Source organism: Gopherus flavomarginatus, chromosome 1 (genome assembly GCF_025201925.1).
Source record: "Gopherus flavomarginatus isolate rGopFla2 chromosome 1, rGopFla2.mat.asm, whole genome shotgun sequence".
NCBI lineage: Eukaryota > Metazoa > Chordata > Testudines > Testudinidae > Gopherus > Gopherus flavomarginatus.
Window position 1 is genome coordinate 290,995,038 of NC_066617.1, and position 15,798 is coordinate 291,010,835.

A 15,798-nucleotide genomic window follows, 5' to 3' on the forward strand; every position below is an offset into this window, starting at 1 on the left:
ATCCCTAAGGGCCTCTAGTAATATAGATGATAAACTATAGGATCAGGACCTAAGACTGAACACAAGAACGTCCATACTGGGTCAGACCAAAGGTCCATCTAGGCCAGCATCTTGTCTGCAGATAGTGGCCAATGCCAGGTGCCCCAGAGGGAGTGAACAGAACAGATAATCATCAAGTGATCCATTCCCTGTCGCCCATTCCCAGCTTCTGGCAAACAGAAGCTAGGGACACCATCCCTGCCCATTCTAATTAATAGCCATTGATGAACCTATCCTCCATGAACTTATCTAGATCTTTTTTGAATTCTGAAATTAAACACTTTTACGTGTGAGCAACTTTATGCACATGAATATTTCCACTGAAGTCAATAAGGCTCAGATCCACAAAGGGACTTGGGTGACACAATGCTGAGCCTTGTAATATCTAACTTTTAAGCACCCAGCCACCCAGTGGAATCCACAAAGCCTAACTTAGGTGCCCAGGCTCCCTATATGATGAGATGTGATAGGTGCCTGAGAATGAGATCCACAAAAGCCAGCATGCTAAACCAGCAGATGCTGAGGAGAGGAGTGTGTCCTAAGCCCCACTCCTCTCAGGGAGCTAGACACCTAACTGCTTGCAATCCACAGCAAGGAACCCTATTCTGGAGATAGGCACCAAAGCTGTTTCTTGCAAGCACCACAGCGGTGCATGTGTAACTCCATACAAGACAGCTGGGGGGGGGGGAAGCAGAGGATTGTCTTCTGACTGCTAGCCTAATATTTAAGGTACTCTCCTGGGATGTGGCGCACCTTAGTTCAATTCCCACTTCCTGCTGGGGAAAGAGGATTTAAATAGGGGTTTCCCACCTCCATGGTTACTGCCCAAACCACTGGACTATGGGATATCCTGATGTGGGGATGTCTCTCACTCTCAGTTGAAGCTGTTCCACTTTGTATTAAATAATGAATACATTAAATATGCATTGGACCAGCAAAAGAGTGAGAATGGCTCTATAACCCAGTAGCTAGGTCACTCTTCACAGGTGGGAGACACATGTTCAGATCTCTTTTACTCATCATACCTCTTCAGAGAATTGAACTGGGGTGTCCCACTAGCTGAGAGTTATAAGGTATGTTGCCTCCTTTCCTCTCTCCTCACCCCACCTTGGGCTAGTTGGTGTGGACTTAAGCATGCTCAGATAACTGGGCCTGCAAGCAAGATAAGCCTTACCAAACCAGGTGTAGATAGGTGAGGGAATGCCTCGGTATGAGATAAGCATCTGGACACCTGCCTGAAGCAGCAATGTACATGCCCAGTTTTGTACCTGAACCCCTCTGAGGAAGACTTGGGAAGCATGGTAACAAAGGTAAAGTTTATTCCCCTCACTAACTTTTTCCCTCCCCCTCTCCCACTCTAGTCCTGGAAATTGTTCCTGGATCCAAAGCTCTAGGAACAAATTTACAAACACAAAATGAGATAGCTATCTGCACCTAGCTAGATACACCACTCAGTCAGACACATAGGCAACTAGAGGACTTTTATAGTGAAAGTTTAGGCATTTACAGCGTTAGGTTGAAGTGGAGTGCAGGGTGTGTGGATTGCAGTAGCATCTTTGTGGATTGAGGTTTTACTGTTTTAATCTAAGTAAACCAATAAAGAATAACATATATATATATATATATATATATATATATATATATATATATATATATATATATATATAAACTTTTTTAAAATTTCCACATTTTTTAGGTTTGATTTTTTTTACTTCTACTTTCAGTTTTCACTTGTTAAACATCCTTAACCTCTTAAATTCTGCTGTGAGAGAAGTGGGCACCCTTAAAATCTTGATATTGACAACTGTATCTAAATATACTCTGGTGTTAGTGCTTTACCACATTCTAAGTGTAGAATTCTGCTTCCCTTTGAATTGGACTAGTTGCATGAGTTCTGCTCAATGACAGTAAGGATTACAGATTCCATAGGGAACACTGCAACTACCAAGGGGAGAATAAATACTAGATGCAATAAACATCTGGACCAAGTGGTTTGGTTTTTTTGTGTTTTTTTTTTCAAAGAGTGACTAGTGCTTTTGAGTGTCCATGTTGAGATACCTTAAAGAGGCCTGATTTTCAGACAGTGGATGCTCAGCACTTTCTGAAAAACAGGCCCCTTTATGTAAGTATCTCATTTGAGAAAAAAATACAAAAGTTGAAGCACCAAAATCACTAGCTGCTTTTGAAAGTCTTGACTCAAGATTTTAAATAGTGTCCATGGTACAAACTACAGCTGACCTAGGTGACAGGATTCCTAGGTGACTGGAACCTCAGTGCATAACACAGCAACCTAAGACACACTTTGCCTCAAAAGAGTACCAGTATGGCCCTGATCCTGCATGTGTTTCCACAGTGAGAGTAGTTCCGTTGACTAATAGGACTACTCATGCTCAAGTCTTGCAGGATTGAGACCCTCGTCTGGTTGCAGCAAAGAAGCTTCACCACAGTACAGCAGGAATGTTGTTAACTCATTAAACTGGTACTGGGGTGTGATACTTGAAAATATACATGGAAGTCATTTCTGAAACTCATTCTGCAGTGATTTATATGGAATTATGAAAACAAACATTTAACCACACTAGCTGTTCCAAAAATTTAGTGCATGAACGTGCTGTGTAAAAATATACTTAAAAAAATAGTAGAAACAATGTATGAATTAAAAGATACTTCCTGTTTACATCAGTTATAAGTCTGAAAAACATAAGGGCACACCAGATGCTGAAACACAACCCCCTCCCCAAACCATTTAATTCTGGAATTCACATAAATTTTAATGAGGCTTTATAATGGAACAGCAATCCCGTCACATGAGTCAGTAACTGCTTCCCATCTCAAAACAGACTGCAATTCTCTAATTTATACTCACTGCATTACTTTTTAGTAAAATATTCTCTTTTCCCATTTCCTTGTGCTCTCAATGTCTGGGAAAGTACGGTATAGCTCCCCAGTTGTCTGTCTGCATAGTGCACTGGTGTTACATGTTGAGAAAGAAAATCAAACACACTTAAGTATTTTTGAGTTTGCAGAATCTTCACTAATGCATTTTTTTTTACATCAGCTAAGCATTCTACTGAACATCAGTATGCCTGTAAATAGCTTTGTATTCTTTTTACTGCTTTTAACAGTGCATTTCAAACTTTGAGCTGGAATTAGACCCTCCAGCCCCAAATCCTCAATTTGGGCAGAACTCTTCCCATTCAGAGGATATATTTGCATCTAGTGACCATAACAGGCATTGCTGTTGAAGTCACATGATACAGTTTCTGCTTCCCTGACTGGCTGAGCCTACCACTCCTGGTAAAGAATATCAGTCAGCAGAAGCTATTAGTCTCTATCTCAGTGGTACATGCTGCATTTTGTGTGTTCACTTTGAACCAGTTAGAAAAACACTAGTGAATTAATTTATTATTGAAGTAATATCTAGGAGCCCTAGTCATGGCTCAGAACCCCCATTGTGGTACTCACTGAACAAACAGAACAAAAAGATAGTTCGTGCCCCAAAACGCTTATTGTGTGCTATGGTAATTTTCATGGGATTTATAAACCCGTGTTGAGCATAGGCAGAAGGGAGAGGAGAGTCTTCCCTTGTGATGTGGTATACCAACCCTGCACTAGAGAGGTGAGAGTTAACAAACTGCTCTGGGCCCAAGAGGCCAGGCCCCCTTGGCTCTGCTGGGCATGCTCCCAGTGTAGGAGGCTGTTTCCTTTTGAATGCTCAACTCACTCTGGGCTGACTGGGGAGGAGAGCAGTTGCAGCAACCTCCTGACAGGAAGCCACCAGGACTCCAAGCCCCCAGGCTCAAGCCTCCTAATCATAATATGGGAAGCCAGTTCACCATGGAAACCAAAGGGGATGACCCACTGTTGTCAGCAGAGGAGACTCTGGAGATGAATTGGAGAGAACACAAGAAGGATCATGTGTCCAACCCCGAGATGACTGGGGTAGAGACTGGAACAAGGGTAGAAAGCGACCAAGGGAATAGGTTGGGGATATTAGGACCTTAATTCTGTGTCAAAGTACACTGTTTCATAGGTCCCTGGGTCGGAACCCCATGAAGAAGGGTGGGCCCGGGTTCCCCTACCCTCCCGTCACTCACCAGTGGGTTACACAACTCTGTGCTAATACTGCTAGACAAAAAGCAGTCACTGTATCTAATCAGAATAAGTGACGTCCAAGCAGTGTTTGCTTGGCTGCTTTACCAGGAATAGACAATATCCTATACATTAAGTGTCAGCCAGTGGGAAAAGGTCTGCTGTAGTCTTCCCATGTTCACTCAAAAGATAATTATTTTCTCCCTAGGGCAATGAGTGCTTTCAAAAACAAATCCACTGATGATATGTTTCTGTCCTGAGGTTAAGCAAACATAGTTCAGTTTTTTAACAAGGGGGAATCTACTATATTGGTACGGCAGAGCCAGAGTGGATACATGGAATTCAGTTTCTTTCTTAATAGCCGTGTTTGTTTTTTTTTAAGTTAATTAGTATATGATACAAATACATATTTATGCATGTTGTGTACCTAAAGTTGCATTCCTTGGGCACTCAAGCATGCACGCACACACACACGCACGCACACACACACACACGCGCACACACACACACACACACACGCACCCCCCCCTTTATGGGATGCAGTTAAAAATGTTACACATATAGATACCTGGCACAAAATAATAAAACCAATGGAATGAAAAGCTAAGCCACCTAACAGTACCTATCCTCTACTCCTCCACCTACAGGTGGACACATCTTGACAGCAATACTACTGCCATACAACATACCATAGTCTCCACTCAGGTCCCTCAACCTTCTCTTCTTCATGCAATCATTCCCTATACTACCCTCTCCCAATGCCAAGAGGGGAATGTTTGGTGGTGTGTCAGTGGTTGTTTGATAAAGGGAGTGACGGAAGGCTGACATTCCTAGGGAAACAGAGCTAAAATTATGAGCTGATATTTTCAAAGTTGCCTAAGGGATTTATACGCTCCATTAAAAAAAATTCCAACACAACAACATATTGTGTAACAATTGCTGCTGTTTAAATATATTCACAGCAAACCAAACACTAAAGCACACTACACAGAAATTAGGCAACAGTTTATTTAAAAAAAAATCAGTCTTCATCCAGCCCCATTCAACTCATGTAAATCACCCATCACACTCTAAGCAAAAGCCCCTGCTCAGTATTTTCAAAACTGGGCCAGAAGCTATCCCAAGGACAATTGGGATCTGCTACCGTAGGAGCCCAGCCAGAGCTTCAGTCCTCTACAGCAGTGCCAAGAGCAATGAAGAAGCCGATAGTAAGAGAAATTCACATTGATTACAATTGATTAATGCATTTTACAGTGGGGAGGAAGAAATTTGGCAAACAATGGTTAGTGGAAGCTCTGGGTCAAGAACTTTGAAAGCCAGTGAGCTCTCTAGGCAAGTCCTAGTTCTCATGAAACTGAGGGGAAGAAACCTTTGAGTTTAAATTCCTTTTATCAACATGATAAATGAATTTTTCCTCAGCCACATGCATATGCTTATAATATTGGTTTCTTTGCTGCTGGCTAGTTCTGTAACAGTATTGTTTATTTGTATAAAGCACACTTTTTAGCAGCACCATGTACTGAGTATATTTTTCATTTAGCAAATGAAGAATGTTTGGGGCATGTGGAGGCATGACATTTGAGATCAAGTTGCTTAAAACAATGCTGCAAGTGTGTTTTAGAAACAGAAAGCACCTGCTCCAAGGGGGAATGGTATATTAAATAGGGAGAGTCAGTGGACTGAATTATCTTTTCGTTTTCACATTTTTTTTTTATTTTCTCTTTGACCAGAAATACACGATGCTTGAAATTATTGGAGGGCAATGCCAGCACCACCTTCTTATCTGGTGTATAGTAATCATGGACAAGTACATTGGCCCTCAGCAAATCACATCCTGTACTTCACTGCAGCTGTACAGGTGCTGTTGTGGGCCACAAACAAAATTTAGCTTGTTCTGGTTTTTCTAAGTAAAGAAAGATATAATTAGTGAAAATTATATGACAAAAATATACAGCAGAGATGAAAACATGGTGAATAACTGGGAAAATACTCATCCCCATCTGTAAATGTGTGGACTCACCCCCACAGCACCTCCTGCTGGTTACTTTGGGGAATTAGCTCAATCCCAGCTACAGAGAGCCCTCTGCAGGCCAGTGATCCACCTGTCCTCTGCTGGCCCCGGGCCCCTCCCTGGACCTCAGTGCCTCTTTAACTGGGTCTCCCCCCTCCCAGGGGAACCCTCACCCCACTATCCCCACTTTGCCTCAGTATTGGCTACTGCCCAGTCATTGTCTAGCCCCATGCCCTGGGGCAGACTGCAGTATCAGCCACTCACCATAGGCAAAGGGGTTTTGGCCTGGCTGCCTTTACCCACCTTCCAGCTGCCCCTCTGCAAGCCCAGTACCTTGGAGGCCTAGAATTAGGCCCTGCAGCATGGGGAATTGCTGGCCTAGGGCTTCCCAGCTCCTAAGGCTTTTCCCCCAGCCCTGCCTTCCTTTAGGTCCCCTGGGTGAGTCTCCAAGCAGCTAGGCCTGTCTCCCTCTCCAATCAGAGAGAGACACTGTCTGCTTCTGGCTCCCCTGGCCTTCTTATACAGCCTTGTGACTCAGTTTGGGGCGTGGCATCAGCCCAGGCTTCTGGCTCCAGCTACGGTCCCTTGCCAGGGCTGTTTTAACCCCTTCTCTCCCAGAGCAGGAGTGCACCCTGCTACACCATCTCAGTGAGGGGGACATTTAATCAGACAGCAGGGTGAATATATTGTCATCAGAAGAGAAATGTGGGGAGAGCCCAGGCCTGGGAAAATGCCTCTCCTCACCCTTATTAGGTCAGGGGACTGTTCCTGACTGAACCAAGAAAAGGGATACACTGTTCCCAGGTGTTATCTATCAGCTCTGTGTTCTTGAGGAAGCAGGGCATAGTACCCAGCCTGCCTGGCTCACAAAAGATCTCCCCACTTAATCCTTGTTTGAACCAAAACCGATCAGAAGAAAGACTTACAAAAAGCAATGAACAGGCAGTGGGAGACACACCTAAACCCCTGGGATAAGGGTGACAGGATTAAGGAAACTCCTCTAGCCTCATTTGCATTGAAGATGGGACGGGAGGCATCTCCATTAGCATATAGAATGGAGAACAGAGATTCCAAGGCAAGAACTGCACAGAACTCTAGGACCAGAAAAGCAGGGAAGCACTGCATGATGGGGAATCTCTGTTCAGATGTTAATGATCTTACACCTGCACACACCCAGCTCAGCAGTTATCAGACCAATGCTAGTAAAAAATCCTTTCTTGGTATCCAAAATAGTGAAGTTCCCTAACTGCATTGTGAGCTCCCTCCAAGGAACACTGCCCATAGCCAGGAATGATCAGTTCCATGTTTGTGACACCCTAAAGAGAAATCTAATCTCAGGCTTGAATAAAAGTGCTACTATTGTCAGGTGACATTTTACTGATAGAGTTACAATGCCTGGGTCCATTTCCCTAATGCAACAAATCTCTTACCGTAATTCATATGTAAGGAAGAATCCAGAATTGAATCAATGGCTTCTCAAACAACATTATGGAGAAGCAGATACTGTTGACATATAGAAAGCATAAGGGGAAAATCAGGTAGGTTTTAAAAAATGAACCTCTGGACACAACTACACAGTAAATATTATGACACAAACTATGGGCTTTGTCCCTGCCTGCAGGTATATGGGATCTTGGGGAGCAATTACCACACAGGTGGGGTGCCAATTAATTTCTTTATTAAAGGAAAAAGGAAGTGGTGGGAATTTAACAATTAAATACGATGGGATGGGGTGTATAGGGTGTTTACAATAGATAGACAATGATGGGGGGGTTCTTATTGAACAGTGTAGGGAGTTGTAACAGTGGGGTACAGTAAGTGGGGTTCAGCACAGTCAATAAGCGTATCAAAAATAAATGCAAAATGGTAGCTTCTATATAAAATGGTCAACAATCTTAGATAGAATATATTAAGTGGTTGGTGGCCTTATACACAATGTAACACAATGGTATCAATGCAAATACAAAGTATATTAGAAAAGTGGAAGCAACCAATGGGGTGTTATAATTACAAGTAAAATGTGAATATAAGTGAATTTATGCAATGTAACGGTATAAAAGAAAAGTAATGACTTAATTTGTGAGGCTAGGATAGCAGATAATCTGTCAAGGAACAGGAGGGGGGAGGGGAGTGAATGATTAGTAGCAACTGATGAGAGGAGAGTGCGGCCGGAAGCAGCGAGAGACTCTGAAGCCCTGCAGGGTGAGGACAACGGAGCAGTGTGATGGTGATCTTCGGTAGGGGAGGGGCAGCGGAGAAGTGTAAAGAAGGGCTGGAGAGAGGTTTAAGCAACAAGCGGACACCAAAAACAAAGGAAAAAAACGGTAAAGGGTTTGGGAAGTTTCACAGGGGAGAAGCAGCAAGGAGTTTGTGAAGTTCGGAGGGTGATGCAGACACGAGGTGGGGGCAGCAAGGAGTTATAACAGGGAGACACAGAGAAGCACACAGAGGGGGAGATGGAGCGGGGGAAAAACAGCCACGGGAAAGTTCAGGGAGAGATCGGGACGGGAAGATGAATTTAAGCAGCAAAAACCTTATCTATAGACACGGAGAAGTACACAGAGGAGGAGATTGGAACAGGGGAAAAACAGACACGGGAAAGTTCAGGGAGAGATCGGGACAGCGGGAAGACGAATTTAAGCAGCAAAAACCTTATCTATCTTAACCAACGACTAGGCAAAACAACAAATATCACAATTCTAAGCAAAACTATAACAAGCAACTATACGGAGCAACAAAACAGTAAACTATAACCAGGCAGGTATACAAGCTCTACAATCTTAACAAACTATGACTTATTACACTAAAAAACAAAACCTATGGTGCACCTTATGCTATGGGGAAGTCACAGAGGGCAGAGTGGTATGTGCCCAGGATCCAGCTCCCAAGGAAGCCAAGGGATGGTGGCTGAAGCCAAGGGATACAGCTGAAAGCAGAGAGCCCCGAGGCAAAGCCCACAGGAGCAGAGCTTAGCAGCGGCACAAACTTATTTTTAGCAGCAAAGCGCAGCAGAGTTTAAGAGAGGTTTTAAGACACAGACCAAGGTTTAGCTTGAGTCTGTGTGCTGGGGAAACAGAGCCAGCAGCTAAAATAATAAAATAAAAGTAGGGAAAGTTTCACAGAGGGATTCTTACCAGTCCCCAAGGCAGCAGCAAAGGCAGAAGCAGCAGCAACATCAGAAGAAGCAAGGAGGGCTAGGTACAGTCTCAATAATCAGGAGATCTCTCAGGCAGCAATTCGTTCTTCGTGGGGGGGGTTCAAAAAACGGGGGTACGCTCAAAAAATAAAACAAGAGAGGAGAAAGGAGCCCCCCAAAACCCCTGGCTGATCAGACCAGGCAGCAATGCAGGAACCTTTCTGATGTTGGTTTCAAAAATGTCTGTTTTTAAAGGCAAACTCAGGCAGTTTCCCGCCAGTAATCCTGATAGGCTCCCTCTGTCACAGGGGAGGAGGCACAGGGAAAAACCAGGCAGGTGAGCACAGAAACATGTCTGGGCAGAGTCCTGTGCAATAGGAAGTACATGAGGCCTATGACTCATGCCCAGGATCTTAAAAACACAATAGGTCTTGCAGCTCTGGACATTGCCTGCCCTAAACCAAGCCCAGGTTCAACGAGGTGATAACAGGACTAACCCTTTGAACAGGGCAGTGGTCCCATTTAGCACGCAGCACAAGTGGCCATCCCTTTGAGAAGGGCAATGGCTCTTGTTAAACAACTCAAGGGGCCCTCCCTTTGAGAAGGGCAGTGGCCCTGGTAAACAACTTAACAGCCAGGGAAGGGCGGCCACAGGAGGAGAACAAAAACAAAATGGAGTATGGGGACAGCTGTAAGAAACAAAATGAAATAGGGGGGTAGCTGTAACAGACAGGCTTATTCCCAAGCCCATGTAGATCAAACATTGAGAGACACAGGTGGCTTTGGGCAGTGCAAAAACAGGATGTTAAAGACATCAAAGAAGTCTGCCACCCCACTAATTCCTGATTTTAGTATTTCTTATGTAAAATATGAATTTATTTCTAGAATGTCTAAGTGTTCATGGAACAATACAGAATTTCTTGATATTCTGTTTTCTGGCAGGGAAGCCTATGGAAAGACTAGACATTTTCTCGTCCAAATAATGAATATTTTGGTTTTGTGTTGCTAATGTATGCAAGCAAATAACTGACAGAGAGGGGAAATTGCAATGTGCACATAGAGAATTGAAAAGCTAAGGCCTTGGCTACACTGGCACTTTACAGCGCTGCAACGTTCGCGCTCAGAGGTGTGAAAAAACACTCCCCTGAGCGCTGCAAGATACAGCGCTGTAAAGCCTCAGTGTAATCAGTGCCACAGCGCTAGGAGCGCAGCTCCCAGCGCTGCAAGCTACACCCGTAGAGGATGTGATTTACGTGCAGCGCTGGGAGAGCTCTCTCCCAGCGCTGGCGCTCCGACCACACTCACACTTCAAAGCGCTGCCATGGCAGCGCTTTGAAATTTCAAGTGTAGCCATACCCTAAGACTCTGAGAGAGACAATCATCCAATTCTTTGTTGATAACAGCTAGCCATGAAGGTGATGGGTCTCTATCAGCCGTGTTCTTCTGTTCAAAACGAACACCACACTTTGACTCATACTGAAATCACTCTGAGGTTAATCAAAACACCAGATGCCCCCTTTATTGAGCTGTGAAATATTTCTATTCCGTTTGCAGCTGTGTGTACCTGAACTAATCTACAGGACAGATCTTCTACAGGAGAGCTCTACATAGTTTTATTGCAGCCAGAGTATTGAATACTCTCTGTTTATTTAAAGGATCTGATCAATGATTTTCTCTAAAGGAATGGGAATGCTGTGTATAGAATAGAGTGTAGTTTTCTGGTAACGTATCATGAACTCAAGAGACATGAGAGATCTATTAAAGGGTCCAAAGTTGCAAGCTGCAGAGCACCATCATCCCCTTTTGAAATCAATAGAGCATGAAGGTGCTCAGAACCTTGCATGAGGTACACATCACTTTTTAGGATTGAGCCCCCAGTTCAACTCCCTGTCAAAGAAAGATGGCATTTGAAATCCTTTATTTCTCTAACAAGCAGTACCATCCAACGGGAAAACAGACAGACAGATAACTAGTTTGTGTTTTTGACAGATGGTAAACGATAAAGCAGCATTAAAACCAGCCAACCAGTATAAAGTATTCATTCTAGTGTCTGTGCATGTGTATGCAGCTTTGGAAATTATGCTCTAATTAGCCTAGAGAACGTAGCATTTCTTTAACCCACAAAGGGAAAAGTGAAATGAATGTAGCAGATTTGGTGATGATTAACATAATGTCACTGGTAATAAAAACCAGAAAAAAGATATGGGAATGCTCGAAAAATGGAAGATGTAGATTGTGCTGGTGACACTTTTAAAGCATATTTGGAGGCATATTTTGTATTTTTATTGGCAAGGACACTTGTTTCAGAAGGTGCATAGTTCAGCAACTTATTACACTACTTTTCTTATGTGAATAATTGGACATCTCTAACTTACATACTCTAAAGAGCATAATACAACTCCACAGAGGACAAAGTCAGTGGAAAAGGAGTGAACTTAGTTTTTACTTTTAAAATATGTATAATCTCCAACAGGATTTTTTTTAAGGCCAACACCGTTTCAAAGTTTGATGCAACTCTTGTTATTTATCTGCTATTTATTTGGTGTGAATATTCATGACACTACAGAAGTGAGGTGCACTGGCAAATATTGTAATATTTTGTACTTATTTTTTTAAACTGTTTCTTTCCTGCTCAGCTGTTTCTTTTTACAACAGTTTTTCCTGCTGTGTGATTGGAAAATGGTTTCTGGTATTTTCATAAGGTCCAATTCTATACGCTTACAATGTGTAGTAAAGTATTCAATAGTAGTCCAACTGATTTCAATGGGAATATCCCCAGGCTATAAGTAAAAGTGACAGCATCTGGGCATTAAAGTGTGCTGATAGTCAGAAAAGTGATTTTGTTTGACATTTTTGGGAAAATCCTGCTTTCCTCTTACTCACATGAATAAAAGGAACAGAAACTGTCTGTTGGTGTTATGAGTTTCTTTTCCACTAATGACTTTCAAATACAGGGCATGATTCTTCCACCTTGACTCAGGTTGAGTACTAGGGGAACCCTAAGTAATCTCATTGATTTCAATGGCACAGTATAGGGAATTGCCCCCACATATGTGAGTGGGGCAGAATTCACGTATATTGCTGAGTTTACAAGTCATATTAAAATGTGCCTAACTACATACTATTAGCTCAACCTGAAATCTGTAAGTGGAGCTATGTTTTTGTTTCAGAATTTAGGGCTCTCCCTGCCAAAAAATATCCATAGTCTGAGCTATGGAAAGCAGCAGAATGCTATAGATATTATCACGTTAGGAGGAGGTCTATGGATCTTCTGTGTGGAGAAGATAATTTTTGTAATATTGGGTCTTTAGCTGGAAGTTTGTCACTGACTAATAATTTAATGGGAGGAGTCAGAAGTTGGAGCTGTTACATAGTCTTACATGTTCTTTCTCAAAGCATGCCAGCAAGATTTTAGTATTTGAAAAAAGTCAGTATTGTTAGTTTGGTGATTCAAGGGGTTGTATTTGAGAGAAGCTGCTGCAAGTATCAGGACACTTTGCTCTATGCCTTTCTCTCTCTCGAACGAGAGTTAATTCTTGGGTCAGAATAGCTTCCTGGGAACCAGGCATTGACCTTGGTTCTGAATGAGATAATTGTCTGCTTACTATTTACTGCCTCCATTCCAATACTGGTTCACATATATTAAAATATCTTTCAATGCAATCTATCATCTGGGAAAGAGTAGGAAGAGACAACACCATCTGACCAGCCAGTTCTCTGTGAACCACCAGTACAAGCTCCGTGGACCATGGAACACAGTGTGGGAACTGCAATGTGCAGAAGGTCAGACTAGATGATCATGTTGGTCCCTTTTAACCTTAAAGGATATGAGTCTATGTAGGGAATGGATTACAGAGGCGGGCAGTTAGAGGCACATATCTATTTACAGTGAAAGAACAGAAAAGGATCTACAAGGTGAAATCTTTGTATATTTTTTAGACTTTGTGCATATTATATAATTGTGCTTGTACATCATTTCTCTTTCCCATCCCACCAGGATAAAACTATTACACTGTACTGTTTGACTTTATCTACTAGGAAGCAACGAGAATTTCAGTTATCCAAGAGGCCATACTGGCTGCTCAGGAGAGAATGGACAATGGGTAGGGATCTTTACAATGAGATCTTACTGGAAATTTCCTCCCTACTGAGCCATCTCCTACATATCTCACTGCTGGCCAGGATGGTCTGAGCAAATAAAAACAGTATAATACTAATACAATGCCATAGTCCTATTATATTATGTTAAATAGTCTGCTTATCCCAGTTAAAAGAATAACACAGCTAAATACTCACTAGCAAATGTAATAATAAAGTTACTCTTAGTAAATATACTCTTAAAGGTCAAGATCACTTTATCCATGGTCTCCTGATGATCTAGATAAACTGTTATTTTGTGTGCACTTGGGGTTTTAGTACTTCTTGAAAGGTTTGGTGTTCCAGGAATCTTCAGCTGCGGAGATCCAACCAGTTGGAACAACACAAAGGGGCTGTGAACTGGCAGCAGAGGCTGGGTTGATGTGTAGTTAAAAAAAATTTAAAAGCATTCTGAATATTTTAGGCTTTTTTGTTGTGAACACTAAACCTTGGAAAAGATGTGGCACTTTCCCACGCTGTCTTCCTGCTAGGATTTACCCAGCTAGATTTGTTAATGCTGAATGGTCATGGTAATATCATATAAATCAGGAGGAGTGTAATTTAGTTAAAATAGGCACTACTATTGCAAAGTCTACATTCAGTTCCAAGCATGCCCTGCTTTATTATGATAGTTGATTTTTTGGTAAGAGCTGTGATTTTGGTTGGATGAGTAGAGGAGATTATAAGCAATGTGCTGGTTTTGCAATCATAACAAATTTGTCAAACTTACTGTATAGTTTGGCTCCATACACAAGTAATATTAGTAACTGATGTATGATGACAAACTATCTCTAGGGACCTTACAAGGGAGGAGGATGCATATATAGGCTTGGAAGGATTGGATTTTTATCCATAGATGTTGGTAAACATTAATTTCACCATACTCACACAAACCAACAAAAATTATTTAATTGATAATTATCCAAATTTACAGAAAGTCAAAGTAAAAACTGCAGCTTGAAAACTTATTAGAGTTTCATAGAGGGAGATTTACTTGGTCAATATCACATGTCAAAATATGCCATTCGTGTTTTAATGATTATAAAGCTTTAACTTTGAATCTCAAGACCCACTGTCATTAAATAATTATTGTTTTACTCCCCGATAATTGTGCATAACTGACAATTTCAATGAATAAAGATTGAAAAAATGCTTAAAAATAAGACACATTATCGGTCAGTTATTAAAAGTTAAAAACCAAATTCTGCCAAGTCTATATATATTAAACGGTAACACAAAAGGGAAATGGTTAAATGCAATTCTTTTCAAGATACAGACTATGGCACTGCATCTCTAAGAGACATGTTCATTTGGCTTCTGATGTGTTGCACATAATGAGCAGCAGAACCCTTCCCCTACACAAAAAATATGTGTATGTATAAATTAATATGGGCATGGGTATTTCTTTACTGGCATATTTCTAGAATAGAATCTGAAAGCATTTAAACCAATAAAGATCTGTAAATACAGCTGAGCATGTGGTTGGGTATTCACTGGTTGAGAATCATTTAGAAATTGATTACAGTATGCTATCCCTATCACTCTATCACCTGCAGGTTGGAGTAAGCTGTAGGTTATTTCCCTCTGTGCAGATTAGGGCCTGATCCAAAGCCTTTTGAGATCAATGGTAAGACGCCCATTGTTTTCAGTGGGCTTTGGATCAGGCTAATAAGAAATCAGAATAAATTTTCCAGATTCATTAAAATTGCATAAATAAAAAAAGTTCTGCTGGTAGCTCTTCTCTGAACATTATAACTAGATGTTCTTAATTTAGGCATCAGTTCAGCAAAACACTTAAACCTGTGCTTAACTTTTCCTTTCTATCATGACTTATGCCTCTGCTTAAGTGCTTTGCTGAAACAGGGCATTAAACTTTAGATAACTTTACTGAATTGGATTTGTACATACTTTCATTGCTGCATTTTAACAGACAGAAAAAGAAAATCTAAATGGATGTTTTGTTGCTATGAGCAGTCTCATAAAATATCCTTAGAAATAAAAGCTGCATTTTAGCTATTGAATTTTTAATCTTTCACATTTTAGATTTTTCAGCTGATGGGCATAATGACAGGAAATGCAATTAATTCCAGTAATAATACGGAAATACATATTTCCATGCAACAACATTACATTAAAATGTTAAGGAGAGAAGGAAGAAATAAATGTAAGGGGAAAATAGAAGTTAGTTATCCCCTGGGTGCTAATTTTGTAGTTCCCTTTCTGTGTGCTGAGAGCAAGAGAGAAGGGAAACAAACACAGCAGTATTGTGACCAGTTTTGGTCACCACATTCCAGGAAAGATGTGGACAAATTGGAGAAAGTCCAGAGAAGGGCAACAAAAAAAGATTAAAAGTGTAGAAAACACAACCTATTAAGGAAGATTG